We start from the raw sequence: 17,173 nt of genomic DNA, 5'->3' as shown, positions 1-17,173 counted from the left end.
TATTTGGATGCATAGACATCTATATTTTGGAATGAGAAGATATGGACAGAGATATTCTAGGGACAGTCTTCCTGTGGAGTTCCTTTTTAATCATTTATTTTTGTTCCAGATCATGTGAAACCTGAACGCTAATTTAGAAAACAGTCAATTTCTCTGTAAATTGGCCTTAAAATTTATCAAAAAATTGAAAAGTATAAACAGTATATTTTATGTAGATATTCTATTCATTCATTAAATATTTAGTAATAACAATTTAGTATATATTGAGCTGCATGACAAAGAGTCCAAAAGATCTACAGTCCCTATCTCAGGAAATTAGAGAACAGTCAAGTGAACCAGTGCTTATCAAACTGCATGGGAAATGCTGTGCAGGTGAGAAGTAAGGAGTATGCACACAGGGCTAAGAAAAGCTTGGAGCAGATGACACCTAGACCTGTGTGTGCCCGCAAAAGTAGACATGTGGGTGGATGGGAAATATGGGCAAATATAAGTGCACATTACTGCCATGCATAGTGCTACATGGAGAACTATGCATGAAACTGTAGGGACAGACAAAAAGTGGACTCAGATCACAAAATAGTGCATACCATATTACACGTGCATCCCCTCTTATTGTTATTTTATTTAGTAGTGGCTGAACCATTAGCCGACTTAAAACTTAGTAGGTTAATTGAACGATTTAATTAGTTCTTGCTTGGTGGCTTCACCAAGACTGGTTTCGATTGGGAGATTCCCATGGTCCTAGGTGAACTTACTCATTGTCATAGAGTCTGTATCAGTAACAGACAACCCAGTTTCCCTTGGCAACTTCAAACTTGCAAGACAGATGGAGGCAGTAAGCCAAGCCCAATATGGAGTGCACACACATTTGCCTTTGTGTATTTTAGTGGCCAAAGAACTCTTGAAAGCAGCTCAGATGAGATGATATAGACATAGACCAGTCTCTTGAGTAGGGAACTGCAAAGGCATTGTCTAAATGAACATTCATATAGGGAACGTTGAGAAGTGTGTCCAGTTTTTCAGTGTGCAACAGTCTTGGAGATCCCCTGATGAATCTGAAGCAGGACGTGATAAAATTAAAACTTAGACAAGTGTGCTCTTACAGAGGTGTGAAAATGAAGGGAAGCAGAAATTAGGAAGCTACAGAATCCATCTGAGCAGCACTAGGGGTTTGATCCAAGGACCATGCTAGTGATGCACAGGAGAGGAGATAACTTGGACAAAAGGAGGTGACGTTTTGATCAATATTGATAGCTGAGAATAGGAGACACAGAGGAGTGAGGTATGACTTTAATATTCTGATTTCATAAGGTTATCAGTTATGAAGATATTTGAAGAGGAAGAAGATGAGTAGCAGGTTTGGTTTGGAATATGAAGATTATAGTTTTGTTTATGTTCACCTAAATCTCAGATGCACAAATTTACTTGGATGCATACTCACATGTTTTAGGATAGAGGTACACATTTTAGAAGACCTTTGTAGCAGATAACAAAACCAGACTAAAAAACAAAAGGAACACTCCCATCCCCCAACAACCCAGGAAAATACAATATCACTAAGGAAGAGGAATTGGAGGAGAAAGAGGAATTCAGATGGAACTGGGTGCAATGTTCCATTTTATGAGAGGTGGGTGTGGAAGGAAACATGAAGGAGAGAACACAGGAAACAGCAGCCAGCAGGACCAGGTAAAAGTGAGGGAGCCACTGTTTCCTAACAGCTAGGAAGAAGAGAACCAGCAGGCTTTTGTAATGTGGGAAGTCTCATCACAGAGGACAGATCAGTGGACAGGAGGAGCTGCTGATGGTCCATTTCTAACACGGTTTGGTAAATGAGCAGAAGGGAAAGCCAGAATCCAGTGACTCCAGGGACAAGTGGGAGATGAGGAAGGGAAGAAAGAAAACTCAATTTCTAGAGGAAAGGTGAGTTAGATTTAAGTTAGGGACTCCATGAAAGTGTGAGGACACTGAAGTCTGAGCTAGCTGGGGTGGAGAGATATAAAGGAAAGAAGAGGATGAAAACAGTCTTTTTGATCAGTGTCAGCTCTTTTATAACTTTTTTTTTTAACTTCTGTGCTCAGGTAACCTGGAACTGCTCTGAATTAGCTCATTTCTCTGTCACCTTTCCTGAACTGTACACATACTTAATAGAACTTACCACCTTAGATGTAGTCTTCAGTGTGTCCTCCATGAAATGTTGAAGAGTCCCCAGGGTCATGGATCTGTCTTGTTTTTCCAGCTCTTCCTGAAGATAGTTGTGGTCATAAATCACCAGGAGCAGGGAAATAATGACTGAAGGTGGTGATTTTTTGTGGTAGGTTCTCATGTAGCTCAGGCTAGCCATGAGCTAACTAACAAACCAGCTACATTGACTTGTATAGTTAAGGACGCCTGGAAACTTTTATTCTTCCTCATTCTAATTCCCATGTTCTAGGGCTACAGCCCCCACACCCAGTCTATGGTAATAGGGAGTCTTTCTCAGCCAGGCTCTAACTGTTCAGATAATTGGTCATTTATAGATTTGGTTTCTACAAAGGATAGAAGAAAGTAAAAATGAAAAAAAAATGAGTCTTATTACTAGTAGGAAACTGTGTTTTTTTATTCTGTTTTACAACTTTGTTTAATATATATTCTCAGTTTCTTGAAGAAAAAGCAATTATAAGAGAACTGAATTACACCAAGTTAGAGTGTACAAAACAGCATTCATTCTTGGAATGTAGTACTACATGTGCCTAGAGTCAGCATTTCCAACAAGATTCTCAGGTCAATCCATCAGCAATGGGCACTGTGGGGACACGATTCATACCACACATCAGTACCAGCTGCCTGTGGAGTCCTTTTTAGAGGTCTCCAGTCAGGCATAATTGGGACGTGTGGCAGCATAGTGTCCTAAAGCAGAGTTTCAGGGGGGGAGAGATAACACCTGGCTGAACAGAATTTTATTAGAAACAGAAAGGAGCTCCAGAAAGAATGAAGCAAATCTAATGATGTGAATGTGAGCATCTCCAGGGAGTCATGCTAAAGGGTGTGTGTTTATGATTTTATTTTTAATTAAAATATGTATATATGCACAGGCCTGTGTGTGGGTTGGTGTATGTGAGTGCAGTGTCTACAGAGGCAGAAGAGGGTGTCAGATCCTGGAGCCAGAGTTAGATGTGGTGTAGTCACAGGTTGTGGGTGCTGGAACTGAACTCCAGTCTTCTGTGAGAAGCAGTACTCACTCTTAAACACTGAGACATTTCTGTAGTCCCTCAAGTGTTTTCATAAATGTGTGTGTGTGTGTGTGTGTTTTTTGTTCATGCATGCGTGTGTGTGTGTGTGTGTGTGTGTGTGTGTGTGTGTGATCTTTCTCAGTTACAGTGTTCACAAAGTGTAATTTACTCAAGATTTTTGTTTGTTTTTAAAGACAGGGTTTCACTGTGTAACAGCCTTGGTTGTCCTGGAACTAGTGCTATAGACCAAGCTGTTCTAGAACTCACAGAGATCTGGCTGCCTCTGCCTCCCAGGTGCTGGAATTAAAGCCTGCACCACCACTGTTCAGCAATACATAAAGTATGGTTTCAACCCCAATTGTCAGATTTGTTCAGGTGATTTTCATTGGCCAATAGATGAAAATGAATCTGATTTGCTAAATGTGGGAGTCTACTACAGGTTCGGCTTACAAGAGGCTGTTATTCTCTATGATCTGTCTCCAAAATGATAAATGTGGAAAGAAGCTGAACAGAATTTCTGTGACCATAGCCAGACCCTAAGAACATACATAAAGGACGAATATTTTTATTGTAAGCCATCTGAATATTGGTATTGTCTGTGACTTATTCTAGTATATGTGAAATATGATAACTTAGAAATATATTTTTGCCTAGAGGGTAAAATCCCTGAGCATCTGTGACTGGAGTGAAGTGGTGTGTAGGCATATTTATTACCATGTAAATACTTGACAGGTTTAATAATCACATAGGACTTTATATTTATCATATGTGGTTTCTTTCCTTGCAGCACCTCAGTTACTTAGTAACTTACAAATAAAGAATGGTGTAGGGAGGGCAAGGCAGGTGTCTGTGGAAGGGTCAGGTGTGGGGCAGCAATGGTCTGGACCTGGGTCTGGGTGACCGTGCTGAGGGCTGGCCTGACAGCAGAACTGGAGCCCAAGCAGTGAGGGGAATGTCAGCATGCTGGTGAGAAAGTGTCTGGATTCAGGAGAGAGTCTCGAAGCAGCAGTCTGGTGTGAGACCTCAGAGCCTGAGAGGTGAGGGGGAAGCTATGCTATGGAATGGTCACTTGTAGGGAGTCTGTGCTCCAGCATGGTGAGGAGAGTATGAACTCATTGGGTCATTTTCTGTGGGGATTCTGAACTACAAATAGGAGAGGAGACGGTCCTGATGGAGGAACTGGGCATTTGGAAGTGTGAGGAGGGCACCCATGCATGGTGAGGTGAGCATCATGTATGGTGAAGAGGGCATGAAGCATAATGAAGAGGGTACCATAGAGGGTGAGGAGGGCACCCCTGCACAGTGTTGGCTCTATACTGGGTTGGATTCAGAGACACAGAAGATTGAAAGGATCTTCCTTGCAGAGGGCAGACCAGACATAGGTAAAGAGTGTCTCTATGGTGGATGTCATCATGGGACCTTAGTGTCTAGTACGGTAAGGAGAGCATCCTTGCCTGGTTGTGGATGTCCTGGCATTGGGTGTAGTGGTCAAATAGGCCTAGGAGAGTATCTGTGCAGAAGGCAGAGCTGGTATGGGATTCAGAGACTGGCAAGGTAAGGATGCTGTCTACCTGGTTGGATAGCTCTGTGTGGCCACTTGGTACCTTCCAGGGAGATGAGGGCTCTGCAAATGGAGGTGACCTTGGTTTGACGTTGGATTGCCAAGGCCCCTGGGGTAAGTGGAGACTCCTCAAGGATTAGCACCAGGAGTCAGTGCACAAGCCTGGTGAAGAGGCTTCCTCCCTCATGATGTGAGAACTTCAGCAAGGTGTCTGGTGTGAGAGGGAACATCCAGCTAAAGGGAGGAAGTTATCAGTTCAGGGGACACAGGTTTGACCTGAGGGCTGGAGCCCATCCTGGAGAGACAGGCAGCTTAGTGGAGGATGAGGGAGGGTGATGGGCAGCATCAAGAGATTGTCACTTGAGAGCCTACAATAGAGATAATGAACATAGTTTTTTTTTTCCAGTCACAGATATAGGTTAGAAATGCTGAAATTTAGGAAATAAAAGGAAACCTGCTGCAACATTACACTAAAATGGAGCTAATAGTGACCACTCATGGATTTAAATATGTTTGGGTACAAACTGGAGAGAAAACCTAAAAGCACAAACTCGTGTGTGTGTGTGTGTGTGTGTGTGTGTGTGTGTGTGTGTGTGTGTTTGTATATGTGTGTTTGTGGTGTTCATCCATGTGCTGTTTGTTATTTGTAGGTGCAAGAGAAGATTTCAAGAAGGGAAGTGTTTGGAAGAGCTGGAGTCTGAGCACGTGGCTATGAGCTGGAAGACGTCTGGGGAAGGAACTCAAATGATCCCATTTTTAATAACTAGCTTAAGTTCCCCTCTGGTATATTGTGATCCATTAATTCTCCCAACTGTTCCCAACAATGCTGAATTCACAAGGCTGGTGCTGAGCAGTGCAGGGATCAAGGGAAGAGAGGCATGAGGAGAGAGACAGCCTCCTCCCACAGCTGCTAACCAGAGCTGTGTCAGGATGTGGTCAGTGGCCCAGTGAGTGGAGAGTGCCCATGAGTGAGTTATGAAGACAGTGGGAAGCAGAGAAGCTCAGAGGAGCAGCTTCAGAAGGACCAGGATGTGAGCTTTGCCTACCCACTGCAGGAGGCAGCTGAGTGGGAAGTGGGAGACCACACAATGGTGAGGGGCCAAAGGTCCTCTAGAATGTGGTGTCAGAACTTGGCTGTTCAGTCAAAATGGATGTTGTCGTGTCTTAAGTGTTTGCTCACCTTGTCTGGTTCATCTGAAACCACGTTTGCATACAGAAGTGCATGAATTTATGTTTGCTGCGGAGTGTCTTAGGACAGAGTTTTCACAGAGCATGGTTCCTCTTCTCCTCTCTTCCTATTTCTTTCCTTCCTCCTTTGAGTTCCCTCTTTATAGTATTTGCATATCGTGCTGAGTAGGTTCAAACGCTACAATTCTTATCTTCTTGTTTGAAGATGTTGCATCTCTGTATGTGGCCCGTGTTGTGGTTTCTCATTCTCATGTGGGATATCACATCTGGAAATCCCTCTTCTTCTATATAATTGTGTGATATGACAATTTATCGCTGTGTTTGGTTCTCACTTACCACGAGTTTTAAGCAGGAGACAAGGTGCGTTTTCTGAGTGAGGCAGGTCTCTTCTTGATATGGCTTCAGAAATCACCTATGCAGAAGTGAAGTTCAAGAATGAATCCAACTCCTCAGGCACCTACTCAGATTCTGCTACAGGTAAAAAAATTCTGGACTTAATGTACGGGAAAGGATAAAGGAAGAGTCAATAATAAACTTTGGGTGATGTTGGTTACTAATCCTCTCAGTGTTCATGTCTGGGATTTCATTGGAGTCGCAGGGGATTGAATTGTTTGTAAAGTGATTAAGGATTATAGAGTTTTCTAGTGGGAAAGAAAAACTTGCTTGGCATGGTTTTGCTCTTGCCATTTATAGAAACTATACCTTGTATCCTGCATTCTTGTATCTACCTACCCACCTATCTATATATCTATATCTATATATATCTTGTATATAGCATTACTGGTTATATAAAAATGAACATAAAATGAAATCATACTTTTCACTATTGAGCTTTTCCCCTCTATACTTGATAGTATATTATAACTTTAAGAAAACTGTTTCTGTGTGTGGAGCTTTTATCTTGGAGGAATTTTTTTCTTTTTTACTATAGATCAAAGCAGAGCCTCTCCCTCGGTAGGCAGTTGCTCTCCACAAATTTTATCTTCATCTAGCAAACGGTTTCCAGTCATGAGTCAGTGACCAGCAGACTGACCATATGCTAAAGAAGTAGAATATGATTAGAAATATTTACCTTTTTATTGTATATGAGTCTTTATGTTTGGACAGTCTGGAAGGTATTAGAATATATCCTGCTGCAACCACAGTAAAGAACACCAAGAAAACAAGGTGACGTGAAAATGTACCTACAAGACAGTGTAAAAGGAAAGTCACAGCAGATGGCAGTACTTACGCTGTGTCACCATGTCAGAAAACATACTATATGTACATCCTTTAAAATTTGCTGCAAGGGCCAGTGTGGTCTAATTCCAGCACTCCGGAGGCAGAGGCAGGAGGATCACTGAGGATTTGAGGCCAGCCTGGTCTACATAGTAAGATCCTAGCCTGTTACACCTCCCACCACTAAAAAAGAACTTGCTGAAAATTTGATCAAACCATTTTTGTGAATATATATATTCATATTATTTTTCAGATCTCAAAATATTAATACCAGTTATTTCAACAATGTGTTTACTTTTATGTATTTTGTACAGATTTTACAATGGACATTATTTTTCTATTATTTCAAATGTTCACAATATTAGTAATTATGTGACATGGAGAATAGTGAGACGGGGAGGGAGGAAAAGCAGAAACAAGGGGAAACTTATCACTCATGAGATGAATGTGCTCTCCTTCCAGCTCCCAAAGTGAAGCCCACCCCTCATCTAAGTAAGCCTGGCCGCCCTCGCTGCTCTTCACGTCACTGATGGCACTTTTCCTGCTGTTGGCCATCGCATTCTTGGTTGCTTTTATCTGTACGTATCTCTGATGAATCAATAGACGATGTCTGCCTTAGGTGAAGAGAGGTTCTGCTGTAGCACCGGCATTTAACAGAGTATGGGGAAGAAATGTTGTTTCAGGAAAAATAATTCAAGGGGTACATTGTGGCTTTTACTGTCCTTGGATTTAGCTATTGTCTTGGGAAAAATGGAATCCATCTCATTAGAGAAACTGAGGTGCATTTATGAGCATATGTGGGCTTGTGGAGTGAACTCTGTGGGGGTGTTGTCTTTGTTAGACTGGGAGGTCAAATCTGTTTTCTCATTGGCATTGAGAAGTCAAGCTGTATGTGTATAGGGCTCCTTCATCTTGGGATGAGCTTGTGGACAAGAAGGATTTAGGAAGAAATTATCCAAGAATTGTTCTTTAGCTAATTTATAATTGCTGTGTCCTGCCCAGGATTATGTGATATCTAGAAGCCAGCTGAGCAAATGGGTGGATTTCTGCTCATCAAAGATTCAAGAATTTCTGAAAATTTTAAAATGCATGCAAACTAGTGTATTTAGGGTGTTTTACTCATTCACTTGAATCAAGTAGTAGCCATTTACTGTATGTCATACAGTGTGTCAGGCAGAGTCCAGGAATAACATGGACTCTGTTCTCCAGAATCATAGAAGAGAGTAACAAAATAGTGTTGGCCAGGTACTATGGCACACTTCTACTATCCTAGCTACTCAGGATGTTAAGACAGGAGGAAAGCAAGGGTGGAGCTAGCCTGGACTATGTACAAATCTATGTCAAAAAAAATGAAGAAAAATGGACTAGTGTCTACAACATTGTCCAGGAAGTCTTGTGCTGACACAGATTTCCTAGAAGAGGCTATGTCTAGAACTGTGTGTACCAAGAATGTCACAGAGGTGTGAGACAGAAGCATGAATGGCTGAAGTACACAGTTCCAAGTGAAAGAAGAAATGACATTTCCCTAGGTAGACATAGCGGCATGCAGAGCTTGTGTTGTGCCCCGTTATGAAAAACTCAGTTTTTCTCCTAAATGTTTTTTAATCAAGTATGGTTTTCTGCTTAATAAAACAGCATAAATTTAAGAAGCTAAGACAGTGTCTTACTTTTCTTATACTTCTGTGGTTTGTCAGTTTAGGCTGATCTCCACTGAGTGGCTTCTCTGGTCCTAGCTGAACTTAGGCATGTGTATGTGGTCAGTTACCAGTCCAGGCACCTCAGCTTCTGAGAGAGCATCCAGCTTAAAATGACTAACAGTATGACCCACCTTTATACAATTCCTTAAGATGTCTTGGCTTTTTTACATAGCAGCTTGCAGACTTCCAAGATTGAGGGTGACCATGAGCCAGGTCTCTCAAAATATTTAACACAAGGGCTGGAGAGATAGCTCAAAGGTTAAGAGCACTGGCTACTCTTCCAGAGGGCCTAAGTTCAATTCCCATAAACCACATGGTGACTCACAAACATATGTAATGAGATCTGGTGCCCTCTTCTGGCCTTCAGGTAAACATGTAGCCAGAACACTGTATATATACTAAATATATAAATCTTTTAAAAATTTAACTTATTAGTAGATCAGAGTTGATTTTGCACATTCTCTTGGCCAAAGGAAGTCTAGGAGGCAGCTCACACAGAAGATTTCATCTTTTTTCTTTTATTAACCAGGGAAGTTTCAAAATCACATTGCTTGGTGTGTTGATACAGAAGTTAAAAAGTTGTGGTTATTTTTTGGAAGGCATCACAGCCATGGAGAACCATTGCAACATTTCAAATGGAGAATTGATGTAGGTGAATTTAGATTTTAGAAAGTACTTTTGCAGGACTCTGAAAACAGAGTCACTAGGACTAAAAGAGAAATGAGAGGGCCTGTTTCTAACCTGATAATGAGATAAGTGTCTGAAGAACATGAGAAGAGGCGACTTTGAATGGTAAAGAACACAACACCAAGGAAGTAGATGCTGATGAATATCGAAATCCAGGGATTAAGGGGTCCAAGAAGTATAGTGTGACGTTAATATTCTGATGATGTAAACCCAGCAACTATGAAGTTATTCAAAGAGGTAGACAATCTAGGATAAATTATAGGTTTAAGTTGGTAGGTGTTGATTTCAGTTTTGGACATACTGAGTCTAACCTAATATGTTTGTGTTTAGTGAGCACAAAATCCAGCACATACAGGCAGCAGTCAAGACCATAGCAATACATGGCATCACTCAGGAAGATTTTGTATGAGGAGGAAGCATCGTCACAAGACTGTAGGAAGTGTTATATTTTAAAGGGTGGATGGAGGGAGAAGAGATTATTAAAAAACAACAAGAAGTGATAGCAAAAAAAAAAAAAAAAACAATGATGCAAATCCAGGACGGAGCAATGTGTTAAGGGCTGGGGAGGAGAAGAACTGGGTTGAGTCCAATAGCGAGATGGCTAACTAATAATCCTGGGGTATTATTGATGATCCATTTCAAACCTGGTGTGAGTGAAATGGAGGAAGCCAAAGTGGTGGGGTAAGGAGGACAAGACTCTGGGAGGAAAGTGAAGAAATTCTAGAGAGAAGCCACTCAGCTATAAACTGGGAGAGAGTGAGCATGTGCATGGAGGAGTAATGAGGAGAGTTTATGGAAGAAAACAATGCTCCATAGATACATGTTGAGTTCTTTTTAATTTCACATTCTAAAATAACCTAGCACTACTCAGAATTAGCTATCCCCCTTTCCTCCCAAAGACAAGGCAGTTTACATCCTTAAATACAAATATCTATGTCTGCTTCATCTCCCCCAAGTGTTAGCTTTTTGATCTTATGTTAACATGGAAGGGTATGGTTCACTCCCTTTAAGAGTCATGACAGTGGGTTTGTCCTGCCTTTCAAATCACTCATATTTCTATGAGTCCTGGAAGTACCTGTAGTTTCCAAATAGGAGATTAAGGACTGCTTTGACTGTGGGGTGATGGGAATTGTAGACAGGCTTTGTCTACTTAGGTAATCAGGACTTAGTAGATCTGTGTATCAGTAAGGAGAAAGTAGAAAACCACAATTCTTTCATGAAAATTAGTGGTTTGTGTTCTGGTTTTTATTTGTTTGTTGTTTGTTTTACAGTTTATTATCAAAAGTACTCTCAACTTCTTGAAGAAATAAAAGCTATAAAAGATCTAACTTACACAGAATTGAACTGCACAAAAGACGATTCACCCATAGAAGGTAGGAATTAATGTGCCTAAGTGTTTTGTTTCTGGCTATAGGGTGTAATGGTTCCACAGAGATCTTTCCTTCTTTTTCCTTTTCTTCTTCTCCTTCCTTTCTCTTCCTTTTTTTCTTCCTTCCTTCCTTCTTCTTCCTTTTTTTTTATTCTTCTCTCATACACTCATCCAGCCAGTTTCCTCTCCTCTCCTCCATCTCTCCCTCTCCCCTCTCCCCCTGATCCACTCTTCCTCCATTTCCTTCCAAAATGATCAAATCTCTCAGGCATATTAACTGAACATAACATGACAAGTTACAGTAAGACTAGGCACATACCCTCATATCAAGGCTGACCAAGGCAACCGAGTAAGAGGAAAATGTCCCAAAGGCAAGTGAAAGAGTCAGAGACACCCCCACTCCCATTGTTAGGAGTCCCACAAGAACATCAATCTACACAACCATAACATGTATACAGTCTGGTATCCTCAACCTCTCTGGCTCCTAAGATCCTTCCTTCCCCACTTCTGCAGGGGTCCAAAAGATCTGTCTAAAGTTTGGCTGATTCATTGACTCTTTGATTATTCTCTGTTTCTATTTTATTGATTTCAGCCCCCAGTTTGATTATTTCCTGTTGTTTCCTCCTCTTTTGTGTGTTCACTTCTTTTTGTTTTAGAGCTTTCAGGTGTGTTGTTAAGTTCCTAGTATGAGATCTCTCCAGTTTTTTAATATAGGTATTAGTGCCATGGTTTTTCCTCTTAGCGCTGCTTTCATTGTGTTCCATAGGTTTAGGTATGTTGTGTATTCATTATAATTGAATTCTACAAGTCTTCCCTATTTCTGATCATCGTTTCCATTAGTCATTCAGTAAAGAGTTGTTCAGTTTCTATGAGTATGTAAGCTTTCTTTTATTTCTGTTGCTGTTGAAATCCAGTTTTAATCTGTGGTGGTCTGATAGGATGCAGGGGTTATTCCATATTTTTTTGTATCTGTTGAAACTGCTTTGTTACCCAGTATGTCATCAGCTTTGGAGAAGGTTCTGTGATGCTTTGAAAACAAGGTTTATTCTTTTGTGTTTGGGTGAAAATGCTCTGTAGATATCTGTTAGGTCCATTTGGTTCACAATGTCTGTTAGCTCCATTATTTCTCTGTTTAGATTTTGTCTGGATGACCTATTTGTTGGTAAGAGTGGGGTATTGCAGCTTCTCACTATCAATGTGTGAGTATAGATGTGTGATTTATGACTTAATAGTGTTTCCTTTACAAACTTGGGTGTCCTTGCATTTGGAACATTAACATTGGAATGTTAAAAATTGAAATGTCATCTTGGTGGATTTTTCCTTTAATGAGTATGAAGTGCCCCTCCCAGTCTCTTTTGATTAATTTTGGTTTAAAGTCTATTTTGTTAGATATTAGAATGCCTACTCAAGGTTGCTTCTTAGGTTCATTTGCTTGGAATATCTTTTTCCAACCCTTTACTCTGAGGTAATGTTTATCTTTGATATTGAGATGTGTCTTTTGTATCCAGCAGAAGGATAGATCCTGGTTTTGTTTCCATTCCGTTAGTCTGTGTGGTTTTTCTTAGGAAATAGAGTCCATTGATACTGAGAGATATCAATGACCAATGACTTTTAATTCTTGTTATGTTGTTATTGTTACTATTGGTGGTGGTGTGTGTATAAGTGTGTGTGCTTCCCTTCTTTTGGTCTTGCTGGAGTGAGATATTTATTTCCTGTGTTTCTAGAGGTGTTGTTAACATCCTTTGGTTAGAGTTTTCTTTCTATTATCCTCTGTAGGGCTGGATTTGTGGATATATGTTGTTTGAATTAGAATTTATCATGAAATATCATATCTTCATCTATATTGATTGAAAGTTTTGCTATAGTAGTATGGGCTGACATCTATCATCTCTTACAGTCTGTAGTGCATCTGTCCATGTCTTTCTGGCTTTTATAGTTTCCACTGAGAAGTCAGGTGTAATTCTAATAGGTATGCCTTTAAATGTTACTTGGTCTTTTCCCTTTGCAGTCTTTAATAATTTTTATTTGTTCTATATTCTTAGTGTTTTCATTATTATGTGGTGAGGGAACTTTCTTCACTGGTTCAATTTATTTGGTTTTTTGTATGCTTCTTGTACCTTTATAAGCATCTCCTTCTTTAGATTAGGAAAATTTTCTTGGGATTTGAGCTGAGATTCTCTCTTTGTTATATTCCCATTATATTTAGCTTTGTTCTCCTTACAGGGTGCAAAATTTCCTGGCTGTTTTGTGTCAGAAATTTTTTAGATTTAATTTTTTTTTGGCTGAAGTATCTATTTCTTCTATCGTATCTTGAATGCCTGAGATTCACCCTTCCCTCTCTTGTATTCTAATGGTTGCATCCATAGTTCCTGCTCACTTACCTAGATTTTCCATTTCCAGAATTCCTTCATTTTGTGTTTTCTTTATTGCTTCTATTTCCATTTTCAGGTCTTGAGTGGTTTTATTCATTTCCTTCAACTATTTGTTTTTTCTTGGCTTTCTTTATGGGGTTTATTCATTTCCTCCATTTTTTGTTTGTGTTTTTCTTGATTTCTTTAAGGGGTTTATTCATTTTCCTCTTTAAGGACCTCTATCATCTCCATTAAGTTGGTTCTAAGGTCTTTTTCTTGTACTTTGGCTGTGTTGGGATATTCAGAGCTTGCTGTAGTAGGACAGCTGGGCTCTGGTGGTGACATATCACCATAGCTGTTGTTGATTGTGTTCTTAGCCTGGCATCCAGGCATCTGGGTTTGGGTTGATTTTACGACTAGGTGTCAAGTGGTGGGTGTTTTAATTCTTGGTTTCTCTTTCATTTTTGGTCTTTAATTCTGTGTGGTCTGTGGTTGAATGGTGGTTCTTCTCCCAAGCTGAGAACTGGACTTCTGGCAGCTGGCCTGGCCTCTTGTTGAGCATGGGCTCTCCATCTGCATTGGGGGATGGGACATTGTGATTAGGGGAGGGGCGTTTGGGAGTGGTGTCTGGAGTGCACTAAGAGGGGGAAGAAGTCCTCAGGTGGGAGGTCTATCTGAAGTTCTGGTGGCCTAGTAGCCTCTGGTCCAGCAGTTGAGTCTCTGTCTGAATATGCCTTCTAGTTCTTCTGGGTGCTATGGCCTGCACTTGAGTAGGGGATGTCTGCCTGAGTTGTGTGATATTTCTAATAGATTCCCAAGTGTCACGTACTGAGAAGTGGAGTACCCATGTACATCTATATCAGACCAGAAAGTCTGATATGTATGCCTCCATTTGTCTACACAAGTCTTGTTTGTGAAAAGGTTCTATTGTATTAGATTTTTCCAGCTTCTGCTTCTTTCTGAACTGTCTCTGCACACTTGCTGTTTCTCACCTCAGTACACATACACACACACACACACACACACACACACACACACACACACGTGGGCTGTAGAGATGGCTCAGAGGTTAAGAGCACTGGTTGCTCTTTCAGCAGGCTTGAGTTCAATTCCAGAAACCACTAAAAATGTAATTTCTTACTTCTTCACTGAACACTGCATATATACATATATAATTTGATTAAAATGATGAAGCACTGTATCTTGAATACAAATTACTTAAAGTATTAATAGACTCCTTGAGAACATTTTTAAATTATAGATGATTTCATGTGATATAAAGATATCATTCTAACCCCCATATATTCATACACTGTCCCCTAGACGAAATCTTTATAAGCAAACATGGTTGCTACAACTAGCGAGTGAATACTGACGTCATCACTGATTGAAGTTCACGATTACTAGACTCTCATCTGGAATGGCACAGTGTATTTAGCTGTCACATCTCTTCAGTTTTCTCTAGGTTTGTTGAGTTTTCAGAAGATACTTGTTTTAAATGATCTGAATATCAGTTCTGAGGATGACTGACCTGATATATTACAGGATATTCCCATATTAAAATTAGAGTAATTATTTTTGGAGAGGAATTGACAGGTGTGAAATGCTAGTTTAATTATATAGTACACAGGGTCTTATCTATACAAATTATTACAGACTGTTATTATCACCTGATGGTCCTCTTAAGGTAGTCCATTTAAAAGTGTACCTTTTTTTCATCATCTGAATCTTTTATTTCTTTTTAAAAAAATTTTTCTTCTTTCATACAATACATCCCAGCTGCAGCCTTCTTTCTCTCCTCTCCTCCCAGTCCCCTCCACCTCCCAGCCCTCTCCATTTCCCCATCTCCCAGATCCACTGTCCCTCCATTTCCCTTCATAAAGAACAGCCCTCCTCTGCTCATGGGACCTTCTTTCTCCCATTGGATTTCCTTGTGCAGCCTTGATATGAGGGATTATGCCTAGTTTGACTACATCTTTCTATGCCATGTTCAGCTGATAAAATTGTACCTTTTTAAGGCTAACCACTTGGTATTGGATAACCAATTAGGAGGCTCATTCCTGGAAAACATTAATTCTCCCTCTCTTAGCAGTTATTAATTGCCTGTAGCTCTTAGAACAATAAAAACAGGCCATGACTCATAGAGAGAGGAGGGAACATGGCAGGGGTTGGAGGGAAAATAATATAATTATATTTTAATTAAATATAGAAAATGATCTTTTTTATCCATTTTCCGCATTGTAATTTTGAAAGGATGTTGCTTTCAAAATATATAGCCCACACTATGGTGGAATATTGGGTTAGGTTTCTCAAGAGACAGAATAATGTATCTGTCTATATGTATCCAAGTTCTTCATAATGGTGCACAATAGTGTTTGTCATCTGAGCCTTGTTAATGTTTACCACTAAAAATGTAATTTCTTACTTCTTCACTGAACACTGCATGCTCTGGCCACTCATCCTTCTGTCTCCTTCTGTTCTGTGATTGCTTTCCCATCTCTGACATTCTTGGCATCCATACAAGCACATAGCGATATATATGAGTGTGTGTGAATATAACTCCGTGTATCTGCCACAAGGTGCTTCTCAATTCTTTGCTTTATTTTTCATGTATTTTACACCTCTCTTTAATTGGTATAGACAGTTAAGGATCATGATGGGAGACAGTAATTATTTGTTTATTTCTATTTTGCCTCTATTAATCAATTCAATTTCTATGATTTTTGTTTTTCCTGGTTTCTCTGTTACCTTCATTCTACTATAACCACTGCATTTAAAAAAGATTATTCTATCAATTTTTTAATTATAAAAATGGAAAAAACATTATTACACATAGAAAGAGTTATATTTACACTATACTTGGTCCTTTGACACAGCAAGTTATTCTCAACAATTCTTCCCTGGGACTCAGTTAACTAGTGTAGACAAAGTTGATCTATTGCTATTATTCTTAATAGGGGTGTGAAGAAAAGCAATGCCCTAAGTAACTGGCAAAAAAGTTATCTGTTAAAAATATATTCATATATGGTTTTAATGAAACACTATGCAATGATTAAAATGATGTTTTCAAAAATGAAAAAAAGTTGTATTTACACACATTGGGTTTTATTTTTTTGTTTTCTTAAGGTATTATATTTTAAATTTATTTCTAGAATCTTTGTAATATTTTTGTGAAATATTTTTATCATTATTAACTTAAAAATGGTCAGAATTTTGCTGCCATGATTATTGATATGTATTGCTTAAATACAACATATGAAATTTTCTGGATCTTGGTATAATGAGTTATACCAAAAACTAAACTATTATTTAGAGACCCAGATAGTTTGGATTATGTCCACGGTGTCTAGGTGTCCATGACACTCTGTTTTCCAGACAATACCTCAGTAGGACAAAGGGGTCCTGATGTTAGCATAGACAGAGGTAGACTGGGTTTGCTTGGCATCTGATGGGAAGGGGTTCATGTCATATCTGGAGAAGTGTGGAGTCCCAGCTTCCATGTGGTCTCCATATCAAGCAGGCTTTAAAATGACTTTATGACATTGCACTTACATTTCCTTCTTCCCCCAAAGACAAAGTCTGGAGCTGTTGCCCAAAGGATTGGGAGCCATCTAGTTCCCACTGCTACTTCACTGTGAGTGATTCAGCATCTTGGAGCAAGAGTGAGGAGAAGTGTGCCAGCATGGCTGCTCATCTGATGGTGATCCACAGCCAGGAAGAGCAGGTGCATCCTGGGAGAGAGTGGGGCCTGGGCCTGGCCTGCTGTCTGCCTCTTTTTACTAAGAGGGAGTTTTGTTGACATGGGTGTTGCTGATGTGGCAGAAGGCTTTCCATCAGGAAGCTGGAAAGGTTGCTTTCAGCCTTGGCATTCTACACCTTGCCCCTGCTTCAGT

The 17,173-nt window shown here is 39.9% G+C and overlaps 1 protein-coding gene and 1 pseudogene across 1 annotated transcript in view; both read left to right on the top strand.

Annotated features, from left to right (window-relative positions):
• LOC114706473 (C-type lectin domain family 4 member A-like) overlaps positions 1-17,173 on the top strand; it is a 79,841-nt gene that overhangs the window by 23,793 nt on the left and 38,875 nt on the right. The gene's annotated exons all lie outside the window — the stretch shown is intronic.
• The window catches only part of LOC114706466, a 30,947-nt pseudogene continuing 19,591 nt past the window's right edge, over positions 5,818-17,173 (top strand).

Source organism: Peromyscus leucopus, chromosome 3 (assembly GCF_004664715.2).
Source record: "Peromyscus leucopus breed LL Stock chromosome 3, UCI_PerLeu_2.1, whole genome shotgun sequence".
NCBI classification, from domain to species: Eukaryota; Metazoa; Chordata; class Mammalia; order Rodentia; family Cricetidae; genus Peromyscus; species Peromyscus leucopus.
The sequence above is the reverse complement of the archived record's forward strand: the minus strand, read 5'-3'. Positions and strand labels throughout refer to the sequence as shown.